This window comes from Lutra lutra, chromosome 6 (assembly GCF_902655055.1).
Source record: "Lutra lutra chromosome 6, mLutLut1.2, whole genome shotgun sequence".
Classification (NCBI taxonomy): domain Eukaryota; kingdom Metazoa; phylum Chordata; class Mammalia; order Carnivora; family Mustelidae; genus Lutra; species Lutra lutra.
Genome location: NC_062283.1, coordinates 2,505,171 through 2,526,068, shown reverse-complemented (window position 1 = coordinate 2,526,068; position 20,898 = coordinate 2,505,171). Strand labels below are relative to the sequence as shown.

Sequence of the window (20,898 nt, the reverse complement as noted above, 5' to 3'; positions counted from 1 at the left end):
GTGTCTTTTAAATAGTTTACTTGACCATTTGCAAAAAGTAATCTGAGAGAATGCCATCCCTCCCCCACAACACTGTTCCTTGTGCATCTTTCTGTATTTTCGGAGTCATTAAAATCTTTGAATATGGCTTTTAAAAAATGAATAAAAATTAATTTTGAAAATAACGTGCGGCCTGTTTCGAGACACATTTGTTAGTGCCCTGACATTGCCAGTATCCCAGCCTCATACTGGTGTCCTGTCAGAGAGCTACACAGTAATTCAGTTTCTACAGTAATTTGAATAGGAAATTTGGCCTATATTTTTCTTAAATTGGAACCCAAATATGTATTTGGGTAGAATTCATCATTCCGGCCATAAGATATGTCCTCAAACTGTTTTGGAAAAACACTGGATGCTCTTTTACTGATTTCACATCTTTTATAATGCAAAGTCTTTGAATTGATATACACATTTTCCATCTCATTTTTAAGAATGCCTGTACCAGGGGCGCCTGGGTGGCTAAGTTTGTTGAGCCTCTGCCTTCGGCTCGGGTCATGATCTCAGGGTCCTGGGATCGAGCATGGAGCATCGGGCTCTCTTCTCAGCGGGGAGCCTGCTTCCCCCTCTCTCTCTGCCTGCTGCTCTGCTTACTTGTGATCTCTCTCTCTGTCAAATAAATAAATAAAATCTTTAAAAAAAAAAAAAAAAGAATGCCTGTGCCATATCTGATTGTCCGTGTAGGCATTTGAGTTTTTTACTTCTCTACTAAACTTCCCTTTGGTTTTGTGTCAACATGGTTTTAAATAACTTATTTAGGTTATTATATCATATTGTAATATGTATAGGAGCTTAACTTCCTGATCTAACTGTGCGTGCTTAAAGCCAGACTACGCTATTTATCTTAGTCCCATAACTTGCCGATGACATCTTTTTCTGTCATAGAGAACAGGACAAAAAAAACACTCCCTGAACTGGTCAGTGGTAATTGACCCAAAAGGAAGGGATGGGAGAGCTCGGAAATGAAAATGAGAATAGCATTTTAAAGTTAATTATGAAGAAGAGATTATTGAGCAGTAAAAATAGCAAGTATCCAGATGAACACGGAGACGTGTGATTGGCGACAAAACTTGGTTCGGATCGTGGGTTAGTCGGGGTCCTCCAGAGAAACAGGATCCATAGGAAGCATCTGTATCTACACATCTGTGTCTCTCTGAAGCGATAGGAGTTGGCTCCCTCCGTTATGGTGGCAGGGACGTCCCACATTCTGCTGCGCGCAGCTGGACACCAGGAAGCCGGTGGGATAGCTCACTGTGAGTCCCAAGGCCTGAGAACCAAGGGCTCCTTATTTAAATAGCCAAGTCTGAGGGCCCGAGAAGCAGGAGCTCCCAGGTCAGAGGGCCAGAGAAGATGGACTTGCTAGCTCATGAAGAGAGAAAGAAGGCACCCTTCCTTTGCCTTTTTGTTCCATTAGGGCCCCTGGTGGATGGGCGAGAGCGCATCCCTACTCCGTCTACTGAGCACATGCTAATCTCTTGAAGAAATACCCTCATGGACAAATTGCAGTTTTACCAGCTATCTGGTCATCCGTCCAGCCGTCAAGTTGACACACAACATTGCCATCACAGAGAGCCTGGCATTTGGGTTCTCGAACAAGTGCTATTTTGTGCTTCCCTCAGAAAAGTTAGATGAGTTGAGGAATTGAAATTGAAAGTTAATTCTGCAGAAAGTAATTTCTTCTGCAGAAAGTAATTTCAAGTTGAGAAACACATGGTGAAATTGTCCCCCACGGACAGGAGTGGGAGGTAGGAAGCAGAGGCTGGGAATACGGATGAGTAGCGCTCCCTGACATGGCTGGGAGCCCCATCAGCTATGGCTCGCCTCTCATTCATAGTTTTGTTACCAGGAAAACAGAGCAGGAAGGGGAAGTCAGCATCGATTTGGCCTGTGAAATCTTATGTAAGTTTTGAAGTAATGATAACTGAAAATGTCTCAGATTTGGTGAAATACAAACTTCTAGATTCAAAAAGCTAAGAGAGTTCTAAGCAGTATGGACTCAAGAATGTTTATATTCAGATCAGTTATAATCCAATTTGTAAAAATGAAAATGAAATATCTTGAAAACAGGCAGAGTTAAACAATATATTCCCACAATTCTTAAATGACAGTGGATTTCTCAGAGGAAACCATGGACCTGAGACGAGATTTTATTGACCATCCGACCCTATTAAGTTCCTCCTCTGCTGGTGATCCAGGGAGACTTTGGGTCTCCAGGAAGTATTGTCACTTCAGCCAATAACCATAAATCTCTGCAAAGATTTATTCTATCCCTTTATCCACTCCTCAGCCACCATAGTGAATGAGTGCAGGTCCCTCTGGGGGTGCCTGGGGTCGGGGGGAAGGTCTCAGTGTATGTTCTTGGCAGTGTGCTAGGGTTTCTTCGTGAGAATCTATCTCTCTGGTCATTCAAGGGGCTCTGGGTCACGGAACTGGCTCAAGTCTGGGAATGATTAAGGATCCGTGATTATCCTTGATGTCTGAGTGATTTATATTATGTAAATCGGGTTTATATTCACAAGGCCTGGAATTTTCTCCTTTTCCAGATCAAGTAAGACTTTAGTAGGCCTCTTATATACATCGGTTCTACGAACCATAACCAATTAGTCAATGCAAAGATCTCTGTGAGTCAGAATGTTTCATTAATGTCCATTAGGGGAATCATGCTGTGCTTATTTTTGGTGATTAAGTGACATCACTTGGCACCTGTCTTTCTGGGTTCAAGTTATTCTGACCGTATTTAGGCATCTAGTTCAGCGGTAGTAACTCCTGATGTAATTTTGTATGTGTAGGAAGAACCCCCACAAAGCTCTTCTAGGATGCTGGGCTACACTCATGAGTTTATTTGTCACAGCTATGGTGAGAGGCATGTGTTGTGGAACCCTTCGGTTTGGATGAACGGATCCTACATAATAAATACTTTAGAATTCCAATAATCTCAAAGCTTTCATAACTTCCTCTACATATACTAAGGATTTCTTAATATTTCCACTTCATTTAGTGTAGGCCACATTTGGGTTCATCTGTCATCCTACCTCTCAAAATATTTGAGCCATTCCCAGCCACTTAAATGTAAATCCTGAATTCAGAATCTCTGCTGAGTGGATCCGTCTCAACACATTTTTAACTCAATATTCTATATTTTTAAGATTTTATTTATTTATTTGACAGAGAGAGATCACAAGTAGGCAGAGAGGCAGGCAGAAAGAAAGGAAGAAGCAGGCTCCCCACCAAGCAGAGAGCCCAATGCGGGACTTGATCCCAGGACCCTGAGTATGACCTGAGCTGTAGGCAGAGTCTTAACCCACTGAGCCACCCAGGTGCCGCTAACTCAATACTCTTTTAAACTTGGTCCTACAGCCTTCATGTCCATTTCCATACACACATCGCTAGCTTAAAACACAAACTATCTCTTAACTGTTTCTGAAATACAGATGGAATATTTTCTGAAATGAGTCAATGCAAAGATCTCTGTGGTCAGACTGTTTGATTAATGTCCATTAGGGGAATCCTTATTTTTGGTGACTAAGTGACATAAGGCTCTGAAATACACACGGCTTTGCTCTAAAACCTCTCTTGCTCTAAAATCTATTCCAGGATTTTCATCTCTCCATACAGGATTTTGAACTATCATAGTTATGCTTACCATACTTGGATCATCTATAGCATCAGTCCCTAATGGAAAATCTGCCCCTTCAAGTTTGCACCTGTCTAATCGTAACGTGTCATACTAAATTTAATGAAGGCTATAAATGTAGTTATGAAATGACAAGAATTAAGGGGGATACAAGCATGGTTAATGACAGCATAATGATGGGTAAACTTCAGTTGTGAAAACTTCTAGTACACAAATGTTCTGCTTTCTTGAGACAACAAATGGAAACAAAACAAAACAAAACCTTGTTTTCCAGTGAAAACTAGATAGCTAATGAGAGACTCAGATATTTGAAAAGGACGGGGTAGGATCTAATTATTCCTTGTTTACTTATTTTTATCCCATCTTATTTCTTTGCACAAATAAAGTTCATAATTATTGAATAAACATGTAAATGAATTAATGTCCAATTACCAAACAAGCTGTACCAAGTAAGTGGGGAAGCTGATTCTTGTCCACAATGCTTATTGTATCAACCATAAGGAAATGCAAGTAAAACACATGCATGAACAGAAGAAAGGAAAATAGCACAGGAGGTGAAATGGCAAGAAGGATTTTGGAAAACGAGAGAAATTTTCTCTTCTCTTGTATGTGCCACACCGAGCACGGAGCCCAACCTAGGGCTTGAACTCACAACCCTAAGATCAAGACGTGAGGTGAGATCAAAAGTTGGATGATTAACCAAGTGAGAGAAAATTTTAAATGAGACCTACGGGCTGCTTTGGCCAATTGCCAAGAACAAATATTTAAGTGTCCATGATACCTTAAAAACTAATATTTGACAACTGGCTAAATTGATCAAACCACCGTAAGAAATCTGTTCATTTCCCCACTTCTTGTTGATACTAGAAATACTAAGAATGTCACAGTTCATGGTGATGATTCTTTCTCTAAAAGGGACAGCCTACTTGAATGACTTTCAGTTAAGAAATCCCCATGTTCACATAGTTTCGTAGATTAGTGTTCTATGGAGACGTAACAAACTACTACACATTTAATGACTAATAACACAAATTTATTATCTCATAGTTTCAGCAGACTAGGAATATGGCTTAGGTGTATCTTCTACTTAGTGTCTCAGCAGACTAAATTCAGTGTCATTAAGGCTGCAATTTCATCTGAGGCTCTTCTAGGCACACTCAACTGTTGGCAAACTTCTGTTCCTTGTTGTTTTAGAACTCAGACTCTTGGTTGCTAAAGGCACCATTCTTGCTACATGACCCTCTTCAGAAGCAGTTCATATTATAGCTGTTTATTTTCTTCAAAGCCAGCAGGAGAGCCCCTCTCCCTCTAAATATGTCTCTTTTGGACCCTCGTTCAGAGTGCTCACCTGATTAGGTCAGACCCATCCAGGATCACCAGTCACCCTCTTTGTCACTGTTTTGTTTAGGTTTTATTTCACAATCATAAACGTAACTCTGGAATCCAGCTAGACTTACAGGGGAGTAAGGAAAATATGGAACCCATAGAACTGCAGCGAGAGCACAAAGATTGTAAGATGTTTTGAGCAGATGGGTGAAGGGTTGCTCTCCTGAGCTATAGAAGGAATAGTCTGGTGGTTAAGATAAAACACAAGTCAAATTTATTAGGTTTGTCCACAGTGAGAAGTCACAGTCTTCTTGCTGGTTGTGCCTTTCCGGGACCCAAAGCACTCCATGGCATCCACAATACTCCTGCCCCCTTCCATCTTGCCCAAGACCACATGCTTGCCATCGCACTCAGTCTTGGCCATGCAGATGGAAACCTGGGAACCATTCATGTTGGGTCCAAGTCTGTCATGGATGAGACGTTAGGACCCATAAGCTTCAGGATGAGATTCTCATCATTAAACTTCTCCCCACAGATGGAGTTATACTGCCAGTGCTACTGTGGCAGGTTAAGTCACCACCCAGGCACTTATATCCCAAAATAATCCTGTGAAAGCAGGAAACTTTATAACCAAACCCTTTCTCTCCATGGCTCAGAGCACGAAAGTTTTCTGCTGTCTTTGGAATTTCGTCTGCAAACAGCTTGAAGGAGAGTTGGTCCAAGGGCTTGCTGTCCAGGGTGACACTGAAGAACACAGTGGAGTTGACCATGGCTGGGCCCCACAGGTGGTTCAAGGAGGCAGCAACTGCAAGGCCTAATCTCTCTTTTTTTTAATTATTTTTAACTTAGGAACTTTAATTACATCTGAAAAATCCCTTCCACTTTGTCATGTAATGTAATCCAATCAGGGCAGTGTAGGGGTCATAGGCAGGTTGTCCCAAAATGTACCACAGGCACATACTGATATATTGAATTGAAGCTATTAGGGAAACAGACTCTCTGCAGTCTCCCTGAAAGCAGGAAATACATCTTTCATATGAAAAATACTCACTCTGTACTAAGAAGTAAAAAGACATTTTTATACCAGAGATGGAAAATTTAAGAGCGGATAAGGTTGTATTTACAACCCGGTTATGTTTTTTACTAATCCGCTATCTCAGTCCAAATTCCACTTAGAATTCCTTACTCAGTAAAGTTCCCAAACATTTGTTTTCTTTCTCCTGTCAATTCCCCAAAAATGTATTGTTTCTTTGTCTAAAAAGTATAAAAACCACCTGTCTTGGTCATTTCTTAAGTTCTCCATTTCATTATTGTTCCTCCAGGCATATGTAATAGAACTTTGTGGGGCTTTTTTCTCCTGTTAATCTGTCTCACATCAATTTAACTCTTAAAGCAGCTGGAAGACCTTGAAAAGTAGAGGAAGAATTTTTCCTTCCCCTCAAGGAGAGAAGATTATATGAGGTCTGCACACCAGAGAAAAAGGAACCACAGGGGTCATCACAGAATTCTGGCTGTATCCCTTATTATAGTTCCTCTTTCTCTAGTTAATTGTTTTCAAATCAAGTAATCTAAATCTCAAAATATATTTTGGTGGCAGTGTTGGAAGCATAAGAGATAGGAAGTAGGGTTGGTTGTCTATTTTCCCCCTGAAAGAAGCCAGCCTCAGACAGAAAAATGAATCTGTTCAGTCAGAACAGTCAAGACTCTGGGATGGTGAGGGGAATGGAGCAATGGGAGATACTCCTGGCTTACTGCTGCTAAGGTTTTTGTCTTTCCTCAGGTGGGTGGTATTATAGATACATACAGTTTGCAGAGAATGTGTGTGTAAGCTATATATGGTTCTCCTTATGTATGTTTTACCTCAATGAAAATAAAACGTGAATCACCTGGACTATGGAAATTCTTTCTGAGCATTCATATGCCTAAAGACGATTGCTGCTGATGGAAGATGCTATGTGTCATATAAATGAGTTTTCATCAAAATAACAAATTCTGGCTCTTTAATGTTACTTTTTCTTCAGGCTCCTATAACTTATAACAGGCTATTATAAAACCCTGAGTGGTAAAATACAACCGAGTGGTCAGTAAAATACACTAGGTCTCAGAAATTCCTCACCTGAAAACTGGGGCTGAGAATAGTGACATCATGACCTTTACAAAGGATAACGGGAGAAATGTGCCAGAACACATGGATCACTGCCCAGTACCTGTAATCACTTATTAATTTTACAGAAATGAATAAAGACCATTCCATGATGTACAAATTAGAACTCTGGACCCTGATTCTGACAATGAGATAAAGGTTGAAACGTTATAAATCCAATTAAATGGATTCTTCCCAAATGTTGGGCAGGTCATTGAGAGGATGTGGTCACTGGCTGACTCGTGAGCTGGACCCTGGCAACAGGAGCTCTTCACCCCCTCCCCTGTCTTTGGAAATGGGTTCTGTAAGCATTCCCTGCTTCTAGAAGCCACCCCAAGGACACAGCTTTGAGATAGTGAGATAGTGTTTCGACACCCTCTAGACATTGTATGCGAGTGAACCCAGTTAGGACCTCCTCTGTATGAACTTCTAAGATTTGGCAGGCAGGTGCAGGGGTCGACTTGTCTTCGGCCACCAAAGACAAGCCTAGTATGTAAATTCTTTTGCTAATTAAAAATGCCACCTACCAATCTAGAGATGGCTGCCTCTGCCTCTTTCTTCAGTCTCTCCCTGCTCTCCTCAGAAGGGCCAGTTTCAGATTACACTCAGGAAGTTCTGGAAGTCTCAAACTAACACCAAACTCTTGTTTGTTTCCAGACACACTGTGGTTTCCCCGAAACACGTGTGAGTTCTGCACACCTGACCACACCATTGAACTGAGAGCAGTAATAGCTGTGACTAGTCCTGCCCCTTGATTCCCTCCCATCCCAGGGACAATTAAGGTAAAACTGTGTGCCAGAGAGCAAAGTGTATATGAAACTTTGAACAGCTGAAATCAGTGCGAATAAAGAGGCTGGGACTTGTAATTGAGAGAAAGGACACAGTTTTGTGATACCAGGTTCATTAATGAGAAGATTCAGTTCATTATTGCAAAGTATTTAAATCCTAAAGATATTCTTTAAAATATGCATTTGGGAGGTTTGGATTTTTCCCTTGTTACCTCTCACCTTTATCAGTCACTTTTGGAAGCTATGTGGTAACACAGCCAGGATGGAGACAAGAGGAGAGTGGGTGTATTTCTTGAAGAATAACCAAAATAAAAATCAAAAAATACAGAGTGAGAAGAGGGGTAGAAAGAAAACCACTTCCTTGGAGCTTTATGCTGCTGTATTCACTACCTGTCCCAAAGAATTCATAGAATGTCCAGTGGTGGAAACAATTTCAGAGTTGTAATTTAGGTACCTGCTATCACTCAGGCTAGGACTCAAACCCTGTGTTTAAAAGGCAGACAAAGTAATTTCTGAGGAGAGTGTCTCCCTGCTCTCAATCCAGCCAACTTCTCCTCACGTACATCCCAGGAAAAATAGGGACATACTGCAGAAAAACTACAGCACTGTAGCAGACAGTACAGGAAAATTTCTTGGCAGAGGTGGATGGCTTCCTTGTGGAGAGGGGGCAAATGAGATGTAGTGTGGCCAACTTGGTAAACCAGAAGGATCTGCCATGTGGCATGGCCATTCTCACCTTGTATCACTGGGATCTGCACAATCAGGAAAGGGGTTTTTCTCCTATTACCAGAAACACATGTTATCAACAAAGGGAGAGCATGGGCCCAGAGGTTGGGCAGGAGACATGTGCAGGATGCAAACTCTATCTTAAAATGACACTAATGAGGAAATCTATGCTAGAAGTGAAAGAATTTATGGATGAGATTCGAATACAGATTTAAAATAAACCTAATACAAATTTACAAAGTCATAAAGGAAGGAGACAGAAACGTGATTCTGGAATAAATAGAGACCCTGCATATGCATAAGCAATGAATGAATTTTTTGAAAACTCAACAGACTATCAGATAAGACCATGGGTGCTATACCTGAAGATCAAATTAGTCAACTAGAACATTAAGTCAAAGAACGATCTTAGCAGGCATCACAATGGTATCAAAAGGTAGAAACTAACATAACTTTCCAAAACCCAACAACAAATGAGTACTAGAAGACGAAAAAACAAGTAAGTGGAGAGAAAACATTTAAAGAAGCAGTGCTCCTGTCCTTGGGCCTCTGGCCGCTGATGGCCCTGGATCTGGAGGTGGCCTCCCTCCTTGCCTGGGTGTAATCTTGGAATCTGAGCTGTGGGCAGTGTCTGACCTCAGGGCTATCCAGAAGAGCCAAGAATTCCGCAACCTACGTCCTCCCCCTCCAAGGTTCTGATAATTCCAGAAGGCTGAGAGTCACAGGTATACTTCAGTTCACTCTAGAAAGAAATACAAACCAAAGGACAATCGTGACTCGTGTTGCCAGGAGAAAATGAGGTTGGTACACTGTTCTGGCTCTAAGAAGTCCCATGGGCGCATCAGGCCACGGGGTGATTCGGTGCCCTGCTGTTCTCTCCAAAACTGGCCTGTTAGTGATCTTTGGGAAGAACTGGGTCAGACAAATAGAAATAAAGTGTGAGATGATCAAAGCAGATGGCATCCTCACAAGATAGAAGACAGGAAAACTAATGACGACAAAGAAGCTAGAGTTGACAGAAATTATCAGCTGTCTCCTGGGTCTTCTCCTTGACTGAAGAAAAATTTTCAGAAAAACATTGATTAAAAAAAAGCTTTATAAGAAAATTAATTGGGTTGATGAACCATCTTTCAAAGGAGCTGCCATTTCAAATTCCTCCTTCTCAATCCTACTGAAAAGTCCAGACCTTCTAAAGCTAAGGACATACACAAGAGAGACGCACAAAGCATTCACTTGCCAGCATTGCCCTTTTCAGAGAAATCTTTTTTTTTTAAGATTTTATTTATTTATTTGACAGAGAGAGAGAGATCTCAGTAGGCAGAGAGGCAGACAGAGAGAGAAGGAGGAAGCAGGCTCCCTTTTCAGAGAAATCTTGTGAGAAACTCAGCAAGCAGGGATGCTGGTCTGTAAAGAATTTGGAGACAGTGGCTTGCACTGATGTGTCAAATCTTTGAAGGACTCCATGCTTAGTTATAGCAGAATACAGAGATTTCAAAGTCACAAACCAGATACAGTAGCAATGACCCGGACTTGGGGTACAATCCAGTATTAGGTACAATCCAAATATTGAAGTAAATACCTTGGCAAAAATGCTGACTTCTGTTGCCTAACTGGGCTCTAGGGCTCCCTGAACAATAGACATTGACAGGAGGCAGAAGACAAGGTTTTGTTGGGGCTTCCATTGGAGCGGGAGGGAGGCAGCACAGAGGAGTTACTGGGCTGGCTCTGGGGGGTCAGGGAGAGCTTTAAAGAGGGCTTGTGGGAATATAGAGGAGGGGACTGCTTGGATCCCACGTGCTTAAAGGTCTTTGAGCTTCTTCATGTGTCACATGTCTAATTAGCATGTTACATCTCCACCTTTCGGGGTGATATTTTAGTATTATAATGAGGGAGAACTTGGGTGAAAAGTCATTGCTGTCCTCGGTCTTGGGGCAGACTGGTTTGGTCTCGTCTTTACCAGTCTTCACAATCAAGAACCCTCTTTCAGTCAGCATCCTCCCTCTGCATTCCTGCAACACAGGCTACTCAAGGGCATAGAGTCTTAGCTTTTTTTCTTGATGGAGACAGCCAAGAAATGCTGGAGTTTGTGGTTGGGGATCAGGGGACCTGAGCACAGTGTCCACTCTGTCTCACTTATGAAAAAGCAAATTCTGTAGGACTTGTCAAAGAAAATGTCAGACGATTACCTCTGTGAAAGTCAACTATAGGAAATTAATATGAATGTCACTCAAGTCATTTGTCAGACCACAGAGTAGATTATGAAATTTGCAATAGAGTCCAAATATATACTTTAGGTAAAAATACGGATCAAGGGGTGGCTGGGTGGCTCACTGGGTTAAAGCCTCTGCCTTCGGCTCAGGTCATGATCTCAGGGTCCTGGGATCGAGCTCCGCATCGGGCTCTCCACTCAGTGGGGAGCCTGCTTCTCCCTCTCTTTCTGCCTGCCTCTCTGCCTACTTGTGATCTCTCTCTGTCAAATAAATAAAATCTTAAAAAAAATACAGATCAAAACTAGAGTTCTGAACTTTATAGTGTTAAGCAAATCACAGATTAGTCTACAGATAGAACGCAGGTAGCAGTGGTTCTCACGTAACAGATGGGAAGGATGAAAAATTTAGTAACCTGAGCCTAAGTTAAGAAGTCATCAGAAGGCTCCCAAATGTATATTAGTTGTCACTTAAATATAGTTACATTGATTAAATAGGCAAGAAGATTGTGGCTCCTCTTTTTGATCTGAAAGTGTTAAGAGAGAAAAGTTCTCTTTAACTCTTATTTACTTGGTGCCACAATTGCTTCTTTTTCCCACCTGTGAAATGGTAATAAACCTAGTGATTCAGTAATAGTTCCAAAGATAATGGTATTAAGTGACAGGTGTAAAGATTGTATTGGCCTACCATTACAACATATGAGAGCTATCCCTGAGGAAAGTCCATAGCAGCTAAATCCAAACCTTACCACCATAAGTAGTCTGAAAGGAAGAGTTAAAGCCATATAAGGAAGCTCTTTGGTGAGAGGTATGAGAGAATATGAAAAAACTCTCAGCTGAGAACATTTAGAAAAGTGACAGTTGTAACTACCCAGAGAGCCAGTTAGAGTGAATCTCTATAAGGACCGAAACTCTAATTTGCCTTTGGTAACCTAGGGCCTAACATAAATCTGACACTGAGTACACTGAATAGGGGCACCTGGGTGGCTCAGTGGCTCCGTGGGTTAAAGCCTCTGCCTTCGGCTTGGGTCATGATCCCAGGGTCCTGGGATCGAGTCCTGCGTTGAGCTCTCTGCTTGGCCGAGAGCCTGCTTCCCTGCCTGTCTCTCTGCCTACTTGTGACCTCTGTCTGTCAAATAAATAAACAAAATTAAAAACAAAAAAACGCAAAAAATCTGATACTGAGTAATTATTAAATAGAAACTTGGTGAATAAGTCTTGTTCTTATTTGTTTGGGTATCATGGTCCTAACTTGTCTTCTATAACTATAGCTTCATGGTGTGCCTTCCTTTTACCAATGAACTTGAGTTTAAGTATGAATATATAATCATGTTTGTCAACATAACTAAGCATCTTACTACATATGACCTACATGGCCTAGACAAGGGCAGTAGATGTCTCAGTAAAATCACTGGAATATAAATTACATGTGGGTCATCTACTGTGTAAAATGATGCTACTTTTAGTAATGTTTAAATAATGACCTTTGTTTGGAGTCTGAGTTCTCACTGATGTAATTTATTATTCTCAGGGAAATTGGATTGAGAAAGGGGAAAGTATATTACACTATGGAAATGAAGAAAGAAGTTTGAAGTCTAGAATATAGGTCACTCTGTGGAGGGTGTGACCCCAAGACCATTGCACTGAGTTCAAAAATTAGTGAACTAATCTATTCAGTTGATTTCAGGATGAAAGGAAGTACTCTGGTGAGTATCAAGGAATTGATTCTTTGGGAAATTTTGGGGTTCAGGTTGAACAATTCTTTTCCACAATGAAGTATGTGAACTTTGATTTAAAGTCTTATTATAGTCCTATATCAGGGGACCCAGCTGTAAATGAATATAAGATGTTATTTCTTTAAGAGGAGAACATGTTTTCTTGAAAGTGATATATTGAGTCTAAATCACGGTTTGAGTTTGAGGGCAGTGAGGAATTATTACTACCCAAAGATAAATGTTTTAGAGAAATCAGTCAAGAGTTTTAAACTGTCAAGGTACAAAGCAAGCAGTTGGATTGTAACAGGAGTCACACTATTGCAACATTAAATGAGTAGATATCGAAAGGGGAATGCCTAGTAACTTCATAATCATTTTAACCCAAATTGTAAATTTTAACCCAAACCCATTTACCCAAAATGTAAAGTGAGTGCTAGTTTAAGTGCACTCTCTCTTTCACAAAGGACTGATTTCTCTTCTCACATACTCAAGAAAATCATTATTTTTATTCATCTTTGTAAAAGAATTTCATTTGGGGTAAAAAAAACAAACTGGCATTCTATAAATAACTATAGAATAATTGAAAGAATGAATGTAATGGGGCAAACTGCCTTAAATTTTGAAGGTATTGAATTTAGCACAGCAAATCTGAAATGTGTATTAGTTCGGTGCACACATATTTACATGGATTTAAAATGGGGTTTACAGATATCAGCTAATCACCCCTGGTAAAAACTTTGACTTTAACCATAAGTTTTGGTAAGCTAATAAACTCACCTAATACAAACTTCTTGTGCCCCTGAAAAAATTGATGTTATGTAATCGAATCAGCAGAATTTAAAGAGATTCGGAGTATTCTCAAAATTTGCAGAGATTCTGGTAGCTGCAAAGACTCCTTGTTAGAGCAAATGGTCTCCCAATCCCCTCAGTAATTGTAATAGCCAGCTTTCAAAAAGGATAATAGTGAGAAGAGGAAAACTCCAAAACATTAATTTTTCTAACTGAATTTAATTAAAAGCTAAATGAAAACAAGATCAGTTACGTAGAGTAGTTTAGCAAAGTAGAACAAAGGAAAAAGAAAATGTCCAAATTTCCTTCAGGTGACCGGTCTTTCTTACAACCAAGTGATATCACGATATTTTAAGCAATTAACAAACCGTGCACACAAACAACTGTACCAGCTGTCTCATTTATGCAAGCGATTGGTGGGGAATTACACTTCTCAGGAAACAAATTATTTTAAGCAAAATAAAACGGAGAATTTGATTCTATTTCTTCTTATACCAAAATATGGAAAGACTCTGCACGTAGGCGGCTCGTTGGTCTAGGGGTATGATTCTCGCTTCGGGTGCGAGAGGTCCCGGGTTCAAATCCCGGACGAGCCCGCTTCCTTTTCAACCAACTGGATTTACAGAATCAAGGAAGAAATTTAAAAAAGTATTTTCCCAAATATTCTTGCCCAAAACACTGGGCTTTCACCATATGCACAAAGGTACCGCCCTCGGAAGAGCACCGCACGCACGCCGGCATCTCCCGGGCTGCGAGACACCTGCATCAGAGCCTCCGCGCCGGCGTCCTAGCGCATCCCTTCTCGGCCGCAGGGAGGAAGGTTGGGGGCGTGGCCGGCGCACGCGCGTGCGCACACCTGACGCGGGGGAGGTGCGAGGGTCAGCGCCAGGCCGGATCTTCCCTCAGGGGGCCGGGCCGGAAGTGGTGTTTCAACGTCTAACTCGCGCTGCGGTCCCGGCCATCGTGCCCGCTCGCGCGGCGGTCCGCGGCTGGGAGAGTCCGCCTCTGCCTCTCTCTCTCTCTCTCCTCCTCTTCCCCTCCCTCTCTCTCGCTCTCCCTCCCTTTGTCCCGCTCTCTACCTGCGCCGCCCGGGTGGGCGCTCGTTCATTGGCTCCGTCGGCGAATGAATGTTCAACGGTTGCTGCGTGTCAGCCTGTGCCCCGTGCTAGGGACGTGGGGGTGGGCGAGGAATAAAAAAGCTTTCGTTTCTGCGGAATTTAGTATCATAAGTAACTAAATAGTTACCATTTTCATGCTTCCTAGGAAGGAAGGACAGACTTCCATAAAAGCCGGGAGAAAACCAGGGAGTATTGCCGGCCAGGGTTTGAACACCCGAGATTAAAACCAGAGGGGACTCCCTACCCCATGCCCGAGACTCATCAGTACTGTCCCCTCTCCCCCAGAAAAAGCCCTCACTTAGGAATTGTTGAAAATGCTCAGGTAAAGGCACGAATACAAATTTAAAAGGAAAAAAAAAAAAAGATGGAGAGGAAGGTATTAATCCAGTTACTCTGTTCATGCAAGCTAAATTAAGATAATTCCTTAGAATAACTAATGTTTTGTGACCAACACTGAGAGTGGACACACACACACACACACCACTGCAATTTCTTTCAAAGCTCAACTGGCCCAGCTCCTCTTAGTATTCTGAAAGTGTGTGATCTTTTCTACCTTTCCTTGTTTTGGTCAATTTTGGAGACCTAATTAGCATTGAAGATGTAGGTCCTTATTCAGAAGGTGTAATAATATATTGTCTCTTTTTATACATGAATTATGAATTTATAATTTATTTGGAAATACAATTTTCTAACTTAAAGTAGATGGTGTCACTCATTAAGTTTGAAATTCAAAAGGAACTTCCCTCAAACTTTGTCCTTCAAGAATTTTCTTAGGAGGCAGAAAGTCAGTTTTATGCCATCTAAGCCAGAGACTGAATAATCCTTCTTCAAGACATTTTATTATCCCAAGAAGGAGAAGCTAAAGATACTGTCTTATAGTAAATGGCACAGCAAGTCCACATTCAACAAATTGGACTCATAATCTCAGTTTCCAGTTATTTTTAGGGCAGCAACCAAAGATCACTAGACATACATACTAAGTGTCTAATATGAAAGAGAAAATAATAGAGGAAAATATTATGCAGAGAAAAGAAAACTTCTCAGGAAAGTTATTACAGAGAGAAAGAATGCTGTACAAAACAACTCAATTACAAAAAAGCCTCTTAACACTAAAATTGTGAGAGTAGAAATGAAAAACTTAATGGAATAACTGGAATTAATGTGAAGGACATCTTCCAGAATATGGAGTAAAAATATAAAGGGAAACTCCAGCAGTCATGCTGCCTAGTACATACCCAAGTGAGATGAAACTTACGACTACACAAAAACCTGCACACAAATGCTTACAGCAGCTTTATTCATAATTGTGAAAACTTGGAACCAGCCAAAATGTCCTTCAATAAATGATTGGATGGGGTGGACCACTAGGTGGCTCAACTGGTTTAGCATCCAACTCTTGGTTTGGGCTCAGGGCATGATCTCAGTCCTGGGATTGAGCCCTGAGTCAGACTCTGAGCACAGTGTAGAGTCTGGATGAGAATCTCTCTCCATCTGCCTACACCCCTCCCCCTGTCTATCTATCTCTATCTCTCTCTATCTCTCTATTTCTCTAAAATCTATCTCTCTAAAATAAATAAATAAAATCTTAAAAAAAAATAAGTGAATGGATAAGCAAACTGGTATATCCATGCAATGGAATATTATTTAGTGAGAAAAAGAAATAAGCTATCAAGCCACAAAAAGACAAGAAAGAACCTTAAAAGCATAATGTTAAGTGAAAAAAAAAAACTACTCTCAAAAGGTAGGGAGGGATATAGGAATAAAGAGATGGAGCACAGACCAGTGAAATTATTCTGTATCATACAGTAATGATGGGCACATGACATTATATCTTTGTCAAAACCCAAAGAATCTGCAACACAAAGTATGAGGCTTAATGCAAATTATGGATTTTAGTTTCATTGGTTCATCAGTTGTAACAAATGTAACACAATAAGGTAAGATGTAAATATTAGGAGAAGCTGTAGGAGAAGGGAGAGGGTATGTGGGAACTCTGTACTTTCCTAAACATTTTTCTGTAAATCTAGAACTGGCTTTAAAAAATAAGTCTATTAAAAAAATAAGAGTGCAAATAGTAAGGGGGAAAAAGTGGGGCAGGGAAGAAAGAAAGAAAAAAGAAGAGGAAACATCTTGGAGGCTTAAAATCCGAGCCAAAAGAAATTTCAGGAAAAAAGGATTGAAAATAGAGAACGCATATATGAAAAAATCAACAACAAAAAAGTAAGCTAATTTTCCAAACTGAAATATATGATTTGCCAAATTTAATGAAATAATAGAGCTCTCAGAACAATGAATAAAAGTAGAAACATATGGTGGCTTACCTTTCAGACATTTAGGAACACTGGGGACAGAGAAATTATCCTGGGAGAGAGAAAAGCTAATTACAAATGAAGTATCAGTAATTAGAATGACTTCTTAATTCTCAAATGAATTAAGAAATACTCCCCAACCCAGCATTCCATACCCAACAACATTTAATGAAATGTTAGAGAAACATAAAAGATATTCTCCAATGCCCAAATACTTAAAACCCTTATCTCCAATGAACTCTTTTCCACGAAGCTACTCTACAATGCAGAGTAGCTTCTGTCCCACCAAAGGAGGAGGCAAATTAAGATAGAAAAAGACTTAAGATATGGGATATCTACCACCAGTGGCAGGGGAAGAAAATGTACAGGATCTGGTGAAGACATCATGATGAAAACTGTATAGCAACTCCAGAAAGCTTTAATTTCTTTCTCCTTTTTTTGGAAAAACTTACATGGTTATTTGTGGCAACTTGGAAAAAACAATTCTTATGTTCAGGAAAGGTGACTCCTTTTTGTGTAATGGGTAATCAATAGAAAATACTAAACTTAAAAAAATCAGTAAGTAGAAATAAAAGCATGTGTATTAGAATATAATTTTGACTTTGTAGTAAAGACCCCAACATGCTGTAGCTTAAAGGAATCAGATGTTACTCATCTCTCACACAATTTTATGAAGGTATATTCAATCCCAGGGGGGTGCTTTGGCCCCATGGTGTTGGTTCCAGTATTCTACCTCACAGCTCCCTCCTTCCTATGGTGTTGCTTTGTATGTCATGGCTCCTTCATTCTTAATGGTGTTGCCTTTTCCAGCAAGCAACAAGAGTAGGAAGAGAGAAGTGGATCATATTTCCTTCCTCTTCTGGGCATAACCTGCAAGTTTCACAAACCATTACTCTCGAATGCACTAGTGTAGAAACTGGTCACTGTGGCCACGCTTAGCTATTAAAGAAAGTTGTGCATTGCATTTTTCTCATGGGTAGCTGTGAGCCCTAAAATGTCCATTTCTTGGAAGAAATGAACAAATACTGATGGACAACTAGCCCTCTCTGCCATAGCATGAGATTTGGAGATAGGATGCTGGTAAAAACAAAACAACACAAACAAAAAGCCAAATGACTGAAAACCTTTGCCTCTGTTAAGGGGGAATAAGAGGAAGAAGACCACTTCCTCATGTACACATATTTTTGAAGTACTTAAAATTTTAAAACATGTGCGGTTAACTTTGATCCAAAAAATGTTAATTAAAAAAAAAAAAAGCTTTGAGCTGAGAACCAAGGTATGGATAAAATAATAAAAATAAAATCTATCCAGGTTCAAATGAGGAAGGGCAAGAGCTCCCCATGAGGGAAAAGGTCTTGTTGGAAAGACAGAAAATAGAGCCTTCTTGACACAAAAATCAGGAATTGGGGCCACCTTGTGGCTCAGTCACTTAAGCGGCTGCCTTCAGCACTGGTCGTGATCTCAGAGTACTGGGATGGAGTCCGCCTGGGGGGAACCCACTCAGTGGGGAGTCTGCTTCTCCCTCTCCCTCTGACCCTCTTCCCAGCTTGTGCTCTCTCTGTCCCAAATAAATGGATAAAATCTTAAACAACAACAACAAAATCAGTAATTGGACGAGTGTGGAAAACAAGGTAGAGGGCAGTGGGTGAAGCTGAGCATGAAGATCTAAGCAGGTCAATCGGCAAGCACTAAAATAGAAGGATTTTTTTCAAGTAAGAAGAGAGAATGGTTCTTTGATCCGTTCCTGCAGGATTTCGCCCATGTTCCCTGTTGTTCATCCATGATTCATCTGCTTGGGCTTCAGGGAAAAAATCTTCACGGCCACCTTCCTTCTCAGATTTATGGATGCTCCCTGCTCAGTCAGTCACTCAAATGCTCCAGCGCCAGACACAGTGATTCTTCACGTTTGTCTAGATCCTGCGAGCCTCCTGCCTTTGCTCAGGCCCCTTCCTCAGAGTGGGACACCCCTCTCTCGGCCCCCTCTAAGAAACTTCCTCTGCCAGACCCACCTTTAATATGACCTTCTTTCCCCAGGCATTTATGATTCATTCTGATTAGTCAGAATTCAGCCCTACCCATGTTCATTTATGTGCGTTTTATTCATTCCGTGAAACAAGTAAAAAATCTTTTAAAAAGTAGTTGAAATAGTTTCCCCCCACCCCCATCCTTTCCCCCATATAATTTTCTCGCTGGCAGTGAATCTTTTAACGTATTTAGCACCGCATTCCTGGAAAATCGAATGGAAGTTGGGCAACCTGCCCCAAGAAAATCACCCAAGAGGCACAGAGGTATCGGGGGGGACAGCAGAACCCACCGTTGCTCTGAGGCGGAGCAGCGGGAAAAGAGCCCCACGAGTTAAGGGGTCTTCTCTGCGCACTGTCACCCGGCAGCGTCGAGGCGGTGAGGACACGGAGTAGACACGCAGCACGGCCGCACTCGGACCCGTCGTCTAACCTCCCAGACTAAGTTACCACGAATCCCTGGTCCCGACTCCCCAGGCCCTGAGGTGGCCTCGGGGTACACCCGCTCCGGGAGCGCGTCTGCGCGCGTGGGGCTCAAGAGGCGCCCTGGGAGTGCAAGTGCCGACCGCCCCCAGGTTCCCGCGCAGCCCGGCCACGTCCGCCGCCTGCGCGCATGCGCCCCTGGGGGCCCGGCCGCCTGCGCCGGGGAGCCTGACCCCCGACATGGTGCTGCTGGTGTCGCCCTTAGATCCTTGTCCTGACTCCTGGGAGTGCTAATGCCGTCTTTTCCCCCTATGACGAGTTTTCCAGTCCGCTCCTTGGTCCGCTCGTATGGGAGCAGGCCATGCCCAGGTCCCCCGGACGTCCCCGAGCCACCTCCTGCTTGTCCTTTCATCCAAGACAGCCAGGAGTTCTAGAATAAGGTACTTAGAAGGCTTGACGTACCGTGACGAGGTGGCCGAGTGGTTAAGGCGATGGACTGCTAATCCATTGTGCTCTGCACGCGTGGGTTCGAATCCCACCTTCGTCGATTAGATGTTTTAGTAAGGACGAGCGGGAAGAAATACATCCCATTTAAGCCCATTTGCCAGAAAGTTGACTTCGCGGCTCCCTCCCTTCCCTACTTTCAGACTCTCACTATGGTAAACTGGATTCTCCCCTTTATGGTTGGTCGAGTGCTGATTGTCTATGTGGGCGCTTTTATGTGATTAATCAAGTCCCTTCTGGTCTGCTTCCTTTCTGGTGCCTGCGAAAGGAGGGGGTGGAGCGGGGGAAGGAGGAGAGAAAGTGAAAGATAGATGAGGTTGAAAAAAATGTCTCTAGAAATCACAGATCTTGCCCTTTATTAACGCGCGGAGGCTATATTATTCTACCTCTTATATGTAGATCTACAATTCACCTGGAACTAATATTTATTTTTAGTGGGAGGAAAAATCAATCGGAATATCTATTTATGGGTCATTGATCTATAGATAAAGATATTCATTTTCGTATTCAAATAATCAAACACCACTGTGTAAAAGACTTACCTTCCCCCCCCCCCCTTTACTCTACAAAATCACCTTTGCTATTTATATCAAATGTCCTTGTGTGTGTGGTGCTTTTCAGGTTCCTATTCTCTTCACCTGCCTAGTTTACAATACCCCACTGTCCTATGTACTATAACTTTGTGATAAGTCTTGACCCCTTGTTCCTATTCAAGATTGGCCTGTTCTCAATAGTCTTTTTGTATTTCCTTAAATATTTTAGAATCATTTTGTAAATTTCTGCCCCAGAAAAGGGAAGGCTGGTGTAATTTTGTTTGAATCCGTAGATCAATTTGAATATGATAGACATTAGCTATTGAATTGGACAATGCATATTATACCCTTCGATTATTTATGTCTTCTCTATCTCAATAGTGTCTTATATGATTTTTCTTCAAGGAAATATAGGCCATAGATTATGTTAGATATTTGTATTTAAGTATCTAAATTATGCTATTAAATATGGTATATATAAATATGCTATGACATATGTTATTATTTTTGAAAATTTGTTTATTAATTCATTTTAAATCCAGTTTATTTTTATATGCTAGTCATAGAAAGGCTGATATTTCTTCATCGTTTGGATGCGAATTTGAGGAGAAGCATGCCCGCTGTCAG

At 41.4% G+C, this 20,898-nt stretch overlaps 2 non-coding genes and 1 pseudogene across 2 annotated transcripts; 2 read left to right on the top strand and 1 right to left on the bottom strand.

Annotated features, from left to right (window-relative positions):
* Window positions 1-4,758: 4,758 nt before the first annotated feature.
* LOC125102033 (peptidyl-prolyl cis-trans isomerase A-like) lies at window positions 4,759-19,273 on the bottom strand (annotated as a pseudogene).
* On the top strand, window positions 13,888-13,959 carry TRNAP-CGG (transfer RNA proline (anticodon CGG)). The gene has a single exon. It is a non-coding gene; the product is annotated as a tRNA-Pro (tRNA).
* Window positions 19,274-19,699: 426 nt separating the features above from the next.
* Window positions 19,700-19,781, top strand: TRNAS-GCU (transfer RNA serine (anticodon GCU)). The gene has a single exon. It is a non-coding gene; the product is annotated as a tRNA-Ser (tRNA).
* Window positions 19,782-20,898: the final 1,117 nt, after the last annotated feature.